This window comes from Anas acuta, chromosome 2 (genome assembly GCF_963932015.1).
Source record: "Anas acuta chromosome 2, bAnaAcu1.1, whole genome shotgun sequence".
Classification (NCBI taxonomy): domain Eukaryota; kingdom Metazoa; phylum Chordata; class Aves; order Anseriformes; family Anatidae; genus Anas; species Anas acuta.
In genome coordinates this window covers 123856728-123869365 of record NC_088980.1, presented here as the reverse complement: position 1 = coordinate 123869365, position 12638 = coordinate 123856728, and the positions used below count along the sequence as shown (strand labels likewise).

At 38.1% G+C, this 12638-nt stretch overlaps 1 protein-coding gene across 1 annotated transcript in view; it reads right to left on the bottom strand.

Annotated features, from left to right (window-relative positions):
• SULF1 (sulfatase 1) overlaps positions 1-12638 on the bottom strand; it is a 131571-nt gene that overhangs the window by 24030 nt on the left and 94903 nt on the right.

Here is a 12638-nt window from a genome sequence, read left to right as displayed (position 1 = left end):
CAGATTGAGATGGGTAACATTTTAAGGAACTAAACTCACTCATTCTTCTCAACATATCTCCCATGCTAGGAAAACATAAGCTTGAATGAAATCACTGCAAATCTGCAGAAAAAAAAATAAAATACAACCCAGCCAAAAAGATGTATAAATCAAGAGTATCTAGACTAAACACATCCCTGAAAGGAGCAAGTAAAAACTCTTAATTTACTGAGCCACAGAGCACAGCTGTCAGGGCTGTTTTCACCAACTTTTTTTCCCTTTGAAAAAACAAACTTTGCTTCTTTGTTCTGTAACTTGTAATCTCTAGCATGATTCTGGGGAAAATAAAAAATCTCCACAGATGAAGAAGAACTTGTGGGGTTCTTGGAAAAGACTAGGACAAACTGTAGATGTGATTTATGCAAAAATACATAAAACTCTAACAACATGTAATTTATTTCCCTACCAGAGGCCAGAGGTAGGAACTGCACCCTAACACATATCCCTGTGAACCATGCCACACAGAGCTGAAAACATTAGTGACTCTTCATATTTTCTGTGAGAAGGGAAAAGCCTGAAAAGTGTAATATCTGCAGCCCCCTCACTCCACCCAGCAGGTGGGAAAATTTCCAGAAAAGAGCAAAGGCAAAAACCTCAGGGACAGCAAACAAATAAATGAACTTGGATAAACTCCTTTGGATCACTAAGTCTTGAGATTTGTATCAAGTCTGGGAGGAAAAGGTGCAGTCCGAAAGGAGTACCTGTACAACATTGTACATGTGCTGAATATCAGAGCAAGTGAGGGAGAATGAGAGGAAACAGAGGTTTTTTTCCAGCTTGTCTGCACAATATCTGTCTGACTTGATTATCAACATGACTAAATCCAGATGGAAGAATCCAGGTGGATTTTTCCAGTGGATCCCACCATCTTCACATTTCAAAACAGAAAGCAACTGAGACTTTAATTTCCTCTCTGCACTGAACTGTCTTTAGAAAAGCACTTTTTTTTTCTTCTTTTTTATTCCTTTATTTTTCCCCTAAGGATAGGTGCTGACAGACCAGCCCTCCTTTGCCCATGCCCAAAGCTTGCCCTATATGGCTGTGGAGTTATAGCTAGCACACGTAACACACCACACATGCTAAGAAGCCTGTGATTTTAAGTCAGTTTAGCCCAAATAACAATAGGGAGAACTAGAAATAGCTATGTTTATTTATAGTTCTAATGCAACCATTACCCAGTGAGCTTCCTTCACTTATGCATCCTAAACCACAATGACCAGACTTCATATGAAGCAATTAAGTTTGGCTGGATAGTGTGGAGAACACAATTCAGTAATGCAATTGATAACAGGAACCTTTAGTTACGGTTTCAGCTAAGTTTGCCTGTATGGTGTCCTTTTTTGGGTTCTCATGAATGAGTAGCTGAGCTTTCTCTTGCCTCATTAATAAAAGCAAGACAGCTAGATGCTGGTCCTAATGCAGTCTCCAACTTGATTTTTGAAATGAACACTAGTATCAGAGCAGACACATTTCAGTAAGTCTCTTCCATTAGCTAATGACTGCTCTGGACTGTTTTGGCGGTGCTGTCAAGCTGACTGAAGAATGAAGAAAGAAAACTAAGCCTCAGGTAGATTTGCTGACCTGATAACCTGAGGAGTGAGTTGATGTGGTTGTACACAAGAGAAAACAATTCCTGCCTTATACACAGCAGTCACTTTAAAGAGCACGGAGAAGGAGATGGAAAATATATAATCTAGCACATACTTAACACTACTCCTGTCCCCAAAACATAACTGCTTCAGGCTTTCTGTGGTGCTTTTAATGGCAGCATCATCCCTCTATGAAATGGTGAAATATTGGCTTTGAACCACAGCTCCATGAAAGCACACTCTGGCCTAACGTGGGTTGAGCTAAATGATGGATCACAGACTCAGGGGGCTTGCTGGTGGTTTGGTGCGACTTTGATCTCTGAACACTAAACCATGTTTAAAAGGACATGGGCCTGCACGCCTTTGACTGCTGTCTGAGAAATTATACTCATTCCCAGGCTTTCAGTGCAAACCTACACCTACATGTGACAAGGTGACTTTCTACATGGAAAGGTGTCTGAGAGCCATAACACTTTGCAAGACTGTATTCTGTGTTAGCATGTGCACTCTTTGTATCATGATAAGACAAGCTTGTTACAGGATAAGTGACTGCTACATTATAGTTCCCGTATGTTTTAGGTACGAACTACATTTATAAACATGTGGTACTAGTTTTTAATGAGTCACAAAAGCACCATTTTAAAGTAAAATAAATATTTTATTTGTCTAACATTAAATATAGCAAGAGGTTCCAGGAGTGGCTTCAATAGCCATTTAGAAAAAATTTAAGGTTATTGTGACTAACATTGAAACAAGACTCTCTGTGTTTCATTAGAGCCAATGACAGGTCTCTATCTAAAACAGGGATTAAATGTGATTCAGTTCATTATTTTTTTTTAACTTAAAAAAATGTCATTATGAAGATGCTTCAGATTTCTGAGACAGAATTTTTAGACTAACTTTCCTGAAAACCTGCCCATACCAGTACAATCACAATCCAAGCATGCATTATGCAGTAAGACATAATGGTCCTTCTGCTCATTTTAGATCTATAAAATGCATTAATGCACATAAAAGAAGATTATGACTGATGTGCTGCCCCTTTTCAGCCCCCATTTTCTACCTTCCTTCCCATTATGAATACCAAACTATTCTTTGAAATCCAGTAATATTAGGTTTGGTTTCTGAGTCTCCATTTATCCATAAATAATAATTATAAAAAAAAAACTAAAATGTTGCCACATATATAAACTAATTATGTCTCCATTAACTTTTAATTTATATACATTTTCTTATTTTCCCCATGTTTAGTTTCCTTCTTATATTGATGAGTTTCCTTCTTATATTGATGTTTCACAAGACAACTACGCTGATCTAACAATTAATTGTTGCCATAGGAATAAGGGATGGTCCCTGCTTCTGGCTGCACGATGACTTAGTTTCTATCAGTAAGAGAAAAGAAGGGCTAAAAAAGAAAAAAAAAAAAAAAAAGAAAAAGAAAGAAAATAATAAAAGAAAGGAAGGGAATAATAATAAAATAATAAAAGGGAAGGGAAGGGAAGGGAAGGGAAGGGAAGGGAAGGGAAGGGAAGGGAAGGGAAGGGAAGGGAAGGGAAGGGAAGGGAAGGGAAGGGAAGGGAAGGGAAGGGAAGGGAAGGGAAGGGAAGGGAAGGGAAGGGAAGGGAAGGGAAGGGAAGGGAAGGGAAGGGAAGGGAAGGGAAGGGAAGGGAAGGGAAGGGAAGGGAAGGGAAGGGAAGGGAAGGGAAGGGAAGGGAAAGGGGAAGGGAAAGGGGAAGGGAAAAGGGAAGGGAAAAGGAAAAGAAAGGAAAAGAAAGGAAAAGAAAAGAAAAAGGAAAAGAAAGGAAAGGAAAGGAAAAGAAAAAAGAAAGAAAAAGAAAAGAAAAGAAAAGAAAAGAAAAAGAAAAGAAAAGAAAAGAAAAGAAAAGAAAAGAAAAGAAAAGAAAAGAAAAGAAAAGAAAAGAAAAGAAAAGAAAAGAAAAGAAAAGAAAAGAAAAGAAAAGAAAAGAAAAGAAAAGAAAAGAAAAGAAAAGAAATTGGAAAGGAAAAGCAGGACCCTGCCATTTTGCTGCAGCAAGCTGTTAAATCCTTTCAGTCATGCTGTGAAACTTAACCTATGCCAGCCTTTTTGTCTGTCATTGACTCATCTTTTCCTTCTTTCTTCTCATTTCATCACCTACCCTCCAGCAATGATTTTGCTCTGTCCTCAGCTCTCTACCTCCAGCTTTCCTTCCGCTTTGGTTGAACTTCAGAGGGGAAGCAAAGGTGGAAGAGCAAGTTGCAGAAGCAGTTTAGATATAAAGGTGCAAAAGAGCTGAGCATCACTTGGGAGCTCAAGGTCCTTTAATCTCTGCCCAACCTGAAGTTTGAATGCCTAAGTATGCATGCCTGCTGCTGGATGGGAGGGCTTGCATGGACTGCAGTAAGACCACAGCAGGAGCTTTTCCTCTGGTGATGTCATTGGCATGATGTATTTTCATCTGGGATTTATAAGTTTGCCCTTATAAAGTCATTTCAAAGGCAAAGGGGAGTAAATGGGTGGATTAAAAGAGTATTGTTTGTACTGGGTCACTTTGCTTTGTGCTGCAGCTGGCAGAGCTCCACCTGCAACTTAGAGCTATGTGAGCAAGTCAACAGCAAATGACGTGGTAGCTACCTAGGGTCACGATTTCCTGATATCAATCAGTTTGTGCCACAGCCTTAAAATTAAGTAAATCTATTTCAATATGATCCTATGATACCTAAGGCATAAATATATACATTCAGCACGAGTCATTGTGCTGTGCTGCACTGTAAATATCCACTTGAGCAGGATTTCAAATCAACATTGTTTAGCTAATAGATCGTCACATCTTTGAGAGAGTTGCTACAGCTATATATAGAGCAGAAATTAATTAGACAATTCATGTAAGGTAGAAAAGCAGTAGGCAAGTTAAGGGTCTTGATGCAATTTAATTACCCTGTATTTGCAGTAAACACTTCAGTGTAAAATATCTTGTCAGATCTTATCACAAAGCTATGAAACACTGAAAAACGTGACTAGAAACACAACACAGCAACAATACAGGTGGTATTGTATGATTTTTTGATTTTGGTAATGTATGACTGTTGAAGTATTATTATTCATCCTAGGGAATGCTAAGATAAAGCATGAAAAGGAAGGCTTCATGAACTTAAACATGCCATCAAGATCTGATTTCTCTTTTTTTCCTGCTTAGAAAGGTATGATTTAAGTTGGAAAGGGTTTAGATGAAAACGCTGCCATGGACTGTACATGTGTACCAAATTCCTCTATTAGCATTGAGCAGATCTGCCTGGATGCCAGGGGACTTGGCAGTACCAGCACAGGAATCTGGTTTAGGGAGTGCTACTGCAATAAGAACTGAGTCTTCTTGTTTGCTCTGTGCCATTCAAAGAGGCAATCTCACACAGCACATTGAGAAGTGCCCTGTAATTAGCTGGCTATAGTAAATAGCACAGATCATCAGCAGTTTATTTCTGCTGAACTGGACCTGAATACTGAGAAATGTTTCCAGGCTAAGGCCATGTCCTCTGTGCATTTCCTCAGTGTAGTCATGAACCTTGGTCCTAAACAAGGCTCCTAGGTGCTCCTGGTTACTCTGTGTAGTCACAATTCAACAGTGTTTGAATATTGAACAACTGTTTCACAAGGATAGTGTGTCAGCCTCACTCAGTGAATTTGGAATTGTTGCATTTTGGTTTAATAAAAATCTCCTCTAGTTTACAAGTGGACTGCCATTTGTCGAACCACTCTCAGCTCTAGAATACATTCAAACACAACTATATATATGTATATAGCCTTAACCCCTGAGAAAGTCTTCCCCAAAAGTGCAATGGTCAGTGGTTCAACAAATCAGGAAGTGATTTGTCTTGTAAAAACTGATGTAATATAGGGGGGAAGGTAGAAGAGACTTTATAAATACATTCAGTTAAATTCATAGGGACAGAAGTTGAGGAGAAAACAAGAATGAAGAAATTAATCATTGTATAACAGAAATAACTATATGAAATTTGCCAGTTTCAAGCTCCTTCACAGTGTTTAAGAAACAGAAGACAGAAAATGACCTAGGAGGAGGTTTTCAGATTATACAGTGTTGCATTTTTGATGTATAGACATGATTGATTTTAAATGTCATGGCTCTAGCAGTTTTCTAGTTTACAAAAATGCATGAACCTTATTGTCAGCTTTAGAAGTCTACTTGCTTAGGTCAAGATATCAAACATCACCTACATAGCATTCCTTACCAAATCCATTAGCTTGTCTGTAGTAGCAGCTCAACATCAACAAACTTCTGTTATTATCCAACAAATCTCTGCTTTCAGGTTCAAGCAAATAGGAGCCAATGACACTCAAAGATAGATTTAGCCATTTGGCTATAAATAGCAATGACAATAATAATTGGTTCCTACTGGATCATACACATTTAATCTGCAGAGGACTTAATTTATACTGTATTTCAATGGATACTTTAGAATTAAAACACTGCAAATGACAACCACCAAGGAGTTCTACAGAAAGTCATAAAAATGATTCTTGCGTAATCTGTATTTTCTGTGTAAATGTTTTTGGTACATCAAACTGCTTCTTAGTTTGGCATTTCACCAAGAGGTATTTCTGTTAGGGAACCCTGATAAGATGGTGGCAAAAATGCTGAACATAGTTGTTCTATGGAAGAGATGAAACCAGAGAAAGACCTTCCCAGACTGGAATATCTCTGGATTTTATCCAGAATGGAGCTAGTGCTTCAGATTCAGAATTGCTTAAATTTGAAGAATTGTCAAATCTGGAAAGAACTGCACTCTGTTTGTTAGGAAGCTTAAATATTTAGGCTGAAATATGAAATATTTAGGCTGAAATACAAAATAGCATGCTTTGAAGGATTATCTTTGGAGATAAAGGAACCTATCTTCATATTTGGTTGTAAGCCATAAGAAGGATAGTATTTTAACTAGGGATATCATAATTTCTAGCAATTCCTATGAAATCTTGAGCAACAAAATTGCAGGTATGATTCTGTCAACTGTGAGGGATGACTCTGGAGGGTCCAAACTGAGCAATAGCTGCAAAAGCTGTTGTGAAAGCACTGAAGTATGCACTTAGCTTTAAGCACATGACTGGTCCCAAACACATATGCTTCCAGTTAAGCCTATGTGTAGATGCCCTTCTGAATTATGATTAAGAAAAGGTGGTACCAATGTACAGATGGCAAAGAACCAGCCTTGAACTGATGTTCTGGCAAAATAGGTTGATGGGGTTAACTGACACTGCTTTCAACCCAAATGAATGTTGCTACTATGAAGAAAAAGAAAAAGAAAAAGAAAAAGAAAAAGAAAAAGAAAAAGAAAAAGAAAAAGAAAAAGAAAAAGAAAAAGAAAAAGAAAAAGAAAAAGAAAAAGAAAAAAAGAAAAAAGAAATAAGAAAAAAGAAAAAAGAAAAAGAAAAAGAAAAAAGAAAAAAAGAAAAAAGAAAAAGAAAAAAGAAAAGGAAAAAGCTTTCTTTCTTGCATTAATCTACTCTGTCTGGGCTGCTAATATCTCACTTTGACAATGTTGTAAGAAGCTCTGCTTGAATAGGTGCAATATGATAGAAAATGGAGAAACAAGCTGAGGCGGGAGGCAGCATATGGAATAGCAATACATTAATGCACTCCTGCATACTCATGACCAGTGCCTTTCTATTCCTGTAATTGTCAAGAGGTTGTTCTGAAACCAGGAGGATCAATGAGTGATGTTTATGTGCCATATCATAATTTTAGTTGGGTTTTAGTGGGTGCCTGGGTTCTGGCTGTCAGTTCCTGGCCAGCCATCTGACACTTCTGTCCAGCTCTTACCAGCTTATGTGTTTTTATTCATACTCTGCAGCTGGTCATAAAGCTGACCTTTACAAATGTATGGTCTGTGATATTTATTTTATGAGAACATAGATACTTGAGCCAAACCAGACTACACCTAATAAGCCACATTCTAATTTCCTTTACAATATTATCTGTAAGCTGATTGATGGCAAGTATTCTTTCAGTGTTAAAACAGACATGCTTATACTGAATGCTGATATGATAATGTGATAAATATAAATATGAATAATAAAATTCAATTCTTATGCTAGATTTTTAAATGTCAAAGGATTAATGAGAAATAAGGGGTCTGTACAGACTGCATAACGTGCTCTTTGGATCACAGCCAGAAGAATCTTGCACATTTACCGCAGAGCTGATGCTTGGATTCAACAGCATGTCTCCAGTGACTACCTGTAAAGCCTTAAATGACTGTAAAATACACTGAGATCTAATCTAAGTAAAATTTCATTGTACAGTCTTCAGGGATATTCTCCAAGCAGAACACTATTTCTTTAGGGCAGCTTTGGAATACTTCCTTGTGAATACGTACAGCATTCTGCATCTCTAAAGCTGACCAAAAAAAAATTAAAAAAAATGAGCACAAGGAAGGTCAGTGACTGTGGCATGGCACCTATGTAGCTCGGTTTGGGTTCATGGGCATGCATGCCATACAAACCTGCGTAGCATGACACAGTTTTCCATTCTGCCCACTGTCAGTGTTTATCTGAGCTGGCAGCAGACTACAGATCTTTACAAGTTTCAGACCTTCGCTGTTTACAAACTGGCAGGTAGTGCAGAGCAGATGGTTGGAGATGTATGCCCATAAAATAAACAGACCTGAGTCTAGGTTTGGTTGCTGAGTCATCCAACCTAAGAGTTCAAATTTTAAACACAAAGCTTCACAGTCCTCATTTTGGGAGGGTGGCTTTTTTTTTTTTTTTTTTCCCCTCTGCTGGGAAAATCTTAAAATAACGTTGTGGTTTTGTGTATTTTTTACAAGAGGATAAAAATGCATGTTTGGCTATGGATTTGATACTGATTATAAATTATGGATTGAACAGTGCACTGGAGACACCAGGACTCAGCACAAGACCTCAGAAGGTAACTGCTATCTGAGAAACAGCGTTAAGTCCCAGAAGTCAAAATTTTGCCTCAGGAAAATGACTCAGGCTGGTGAGAGAGAAAGAATAAATACTGATGAATTAACTAAACTCATTAATTACATGTTTATGTAAGGGAAGAGAGAAAGAAAAGGTATAAATGAAAACATCATTAACATGCTCTTTTTTTGATATTTTCAAAAGTACCCAGAAGAATTTCATGGGTAGGAAGATGGAGTGAGTTCAACAAAAATAACCTGCCACAGGATTTAAGAGTGGCTTGCCTCTAAACCTCCTGAACTAACATATATTCTCATCTCATCTTATTTCAATGGAAATCTGAGAGATTTGTGCCACGATAAGGCTACGTTAATCCAGAGAAACATTTGTTACATGTTGTTATTTCTGCTTTCCTGGAAAATTAACACAATTTTAGTTAAAATTTGCATCAATTGTTTCCCAGTTTAAAATGACGGCATGGGTAACAATGATGCCAATGAATAGTTATTTTTGTAATGTGTACCTCATTACAGTAAAACTGAGAGGGGAAATATGTATCAATGAAATATATATAAAAACAAAACAAAACATACCTGTATACTATTTTTGTGACAAAAATCATCAATAGTCACTACTAAAACAATTGAACTCAATCAGGTGACCTTAGTAAGCTACATCACATAAACTGGTGACAAATTTGGCCAACAAACTCAGAAGGAAACCTATGGTTCCCTTCATAATTTCTTGCAGCCCTCTGTGGGATGTGAAGCAGGAAACTCTCACCCTGACCCCCAAAGCTGAGCAGAGCCCACCTCGCTGCTGCTCCCTGTGCAGTGGGAATGACTTTGGCCTGGGTGGGACGGGATCAACTGTGTGATGCTGGTAAGCACAGGTCAACAACTAGGTCATGTCAGAAGCTGAAAACCGGTCCATTTTCTAACATTGCAGGTGACCTATACCCCATTTACAGGACAGACAAAATTAACAATCCTTCCCAAGTTATGAAGTTGAGGAGGAGAAGAAAACACAAAATCCTCATGTCCAGGAATTAAGCAAGTAAAAAAACAGGAGCATGTGCAATTACTGGAAGGAACATCTGGAGGTCATTTAGTCCAACGTCCTCCTCAAAGAAGGAACAACTTTATTAGGTTTTGAAAATATCCCTGGATGGACCTTCTACAGCCTTTTTGGACAACCAGCACCAGTGCTTAATCACTGTTATGGTAACATTTTTTTCCATACACCTTGTCATAATTTTCCTCACTGCAACTTGCCTGTTGCTTATAGCCCTTCTGTTGTGCACCTCCAAGAAGTGCGTGGGTCTGTCTTCTCTCTAAGTAGCTGTTAGTTAGCTGAAGGCAGCAATTAGATCTCCCTTTGCCTCTTGTTCTCCTGTCTAAACAAACCTCTGCCCCTCCTCAGTATCTCCTGACCATCTCTGGGGTCCTCTACTAGGCATACTCCAGCTCACTAGTGTCCCACTGCTAATGGAGGTCCCAACCCAAATGCACACCAAGCAATCACTTCCCATGACCTGTTAGCTGTGTTATTTCTAATGCAGCTCAGTATGCGTGCTTCTCCCCTTCACAAGGGCTGGTTGTTGGTTCAAGTTAATGGCTGGCTGAACATAACTCAGAAGTGAAACATGTCCTTGCAGTTGTGCACATCTAATTTCTGTTATGCTCTCAAGGATGTGACAGAACTTTTGGAAATCATCTTCCCATAAAAGGCGGATTGTGAAAAAAAGGGGGGGGGGGAAGGTGCTCTACAATGAAAATGATTCAATCTATCAATGGTGCTAAAAATTTAAATCAGAAAAAATCATGATAAAAGAAGTTTAACTTTATTTTGCATATATATTTTATAACTATTTTCTCTTATGAAACCAAATCATTTTTTTCTGTAACTCATAGGTCTTGCTAACTTACAGCTAAATATAATCTATAACCTACATTTCCTTTCTCTTTTAGACAAACAGTAGTTAGACTTTAAGTAATTATGGAACAATGACAACAATTTTACAGGTGTTTAATATTTTATTTTTTATGTTAAACTACTTTTTGATAGACACCAGAAGTAGAAAAATATAGAAAAATTATATTTTGAAATTTTTAGTTTGAAAATTTTCTTAACTATGCTAGTTTTTTTTTTTTTTTTTAATTAATTAATTAATGGGTTACTTATTAAATATAAAATGAGATAAACCAATTATTTTCCTGAGTACCACATCCCTGGAGACTGGAAGTAGCAGGTCTCAGTATCACACATCATTTTAGAACAGGAAAAATGAATTATCGTCTTTTTCAAATCCCAATTGCATTCTTGATTTCAAATGAACTAGATATTGACTAAAGTAAGTTAAAATGAAGAACATTCTCTAAATGCACTAGACAGTGTATTAATTCACCAAATGTTTATTCTTAGTTCCAGATGTTTAGCAGCAACTTCCCATTGACCAGTAATTTCATTCTCTAAAATTCTGTCAGCAATCACAAGTCTAAAAAGGTGATTTTAATTAAAATGATTTTAAGCACAACTAATTAGGGTAGGAAGTACTACATAAACAATCATAAATTAATATGAAGATTTTTTTTTCTATATGTGCACCTTTTTTATTGAAATGAAAGCTACTAATCTCAAAAGATAAAATGAATTGAAATTAAGAACCACATACAAATGTTACCTTTTTCCGAGAGGTGCAAAGCAATTAGGTGAAATCTGCTGGAGGAACCTCATATTAAACTATGATCCCTCATATTAAACAATGGAAACCATCTGGGCTAAAGTGAAATTATTTGGTCCATTAACTTTTAATTTTCTACAAGAATTTTACTAAGTGGAAAAAATCCTGCAGACACTTACTTCACACTGCAATGCCTCACTGAAGTTTATGTTATTCTACTGCTGCTCTTTAAATTCACATCCAGTCTATGCTACGCTGACTTGCCCACAAGTACCATGTGTAGCCAGCCCCTGCAAGAGAAGTTGCCTTTGCTTCACAAGGTTGGAACAGGAGTGAATGGGTCGTGAGAGACAGGCTTGTGCACCATGGGTTGAACAAGCTCAGAGCATGCCGAGAGGATGCACTAATACACCTCAGGATGCTCTGTCTGCAAATGTGTATCCCTGCAGGAAGCCTTCAGGATGTTAGAGGGATCAGGGACAACTCTGATCCCTTTGTTTAAGAACATAATTTATATGCACCAGTGGCTCAGGCTGAAAATTTGTCTTAAGAAGATCAGTTCACCCTTGTCCCTCTCATTCAGCCATGAGAGCTGGCTGCTGGGCTCTGTGGAGCCAACATGTCTTCTGCATCTAAAGGTCCCTGAGGGGAGTCCATAGGCAGTGGATCTGGTATCAAGCACCATTGCTCTTGTCAGCTCCTTCCCAGCTCAAGACATTCACCTTCCTCTGCCCTTTGATCAAAGGCGAGTTTCCATCCAACACAGGATGGAAAGTCAAGTTCTCCAAAAGGGCCTGGGAGCAGGGCTGGGAGCAGCCCTCCCTTGTGCTTCAGCTGGGATACCTGGTCAGGACACTTAACCTTGTCTATTCACATGTGGAAAAGAAAATTATTCCAAACTTGGATTTTGGCATAAGAGGTAGTAAATATAAGAAATAATTGCAAAGAAAATATTTTAGTATTTTAAAACTAAACATTTTAGCGTCTAACAGTCTAAATGACTCCATTGATCTCCTTTATTTTTTTTATAAAAATATTCAGTTTTTCAGATTTAATCTCTGTTTACAATGGCAGTGTTTGAACTCCTGAAAACTTTGCCCTTGGGCTAGACTGTGATATTGTGCATACCCCCTTAAAAGTGGCTGCGTTTAAAGAGCATGTGTGAGGTGGGAACTGTGGCAGAGGACCTGACCAAGGATGTGCCAGCCAAAACATACTCCAGTCCAATGTGGGATTAACGGAGATTTACCGTAACACTACGCTCTAATGAGTGACAAGGAGCAAGGTGGGGAAGGCGTACATCTGTAAGTGTGCAGGCTCTCCCGAGAGCCTTTGGGTTTGTTTTACAGGGCTCTACCTGCCCTGGGTGAAGCTCCATGGGTGGCTGCAAAGGCAAGCACAGCACAGTACA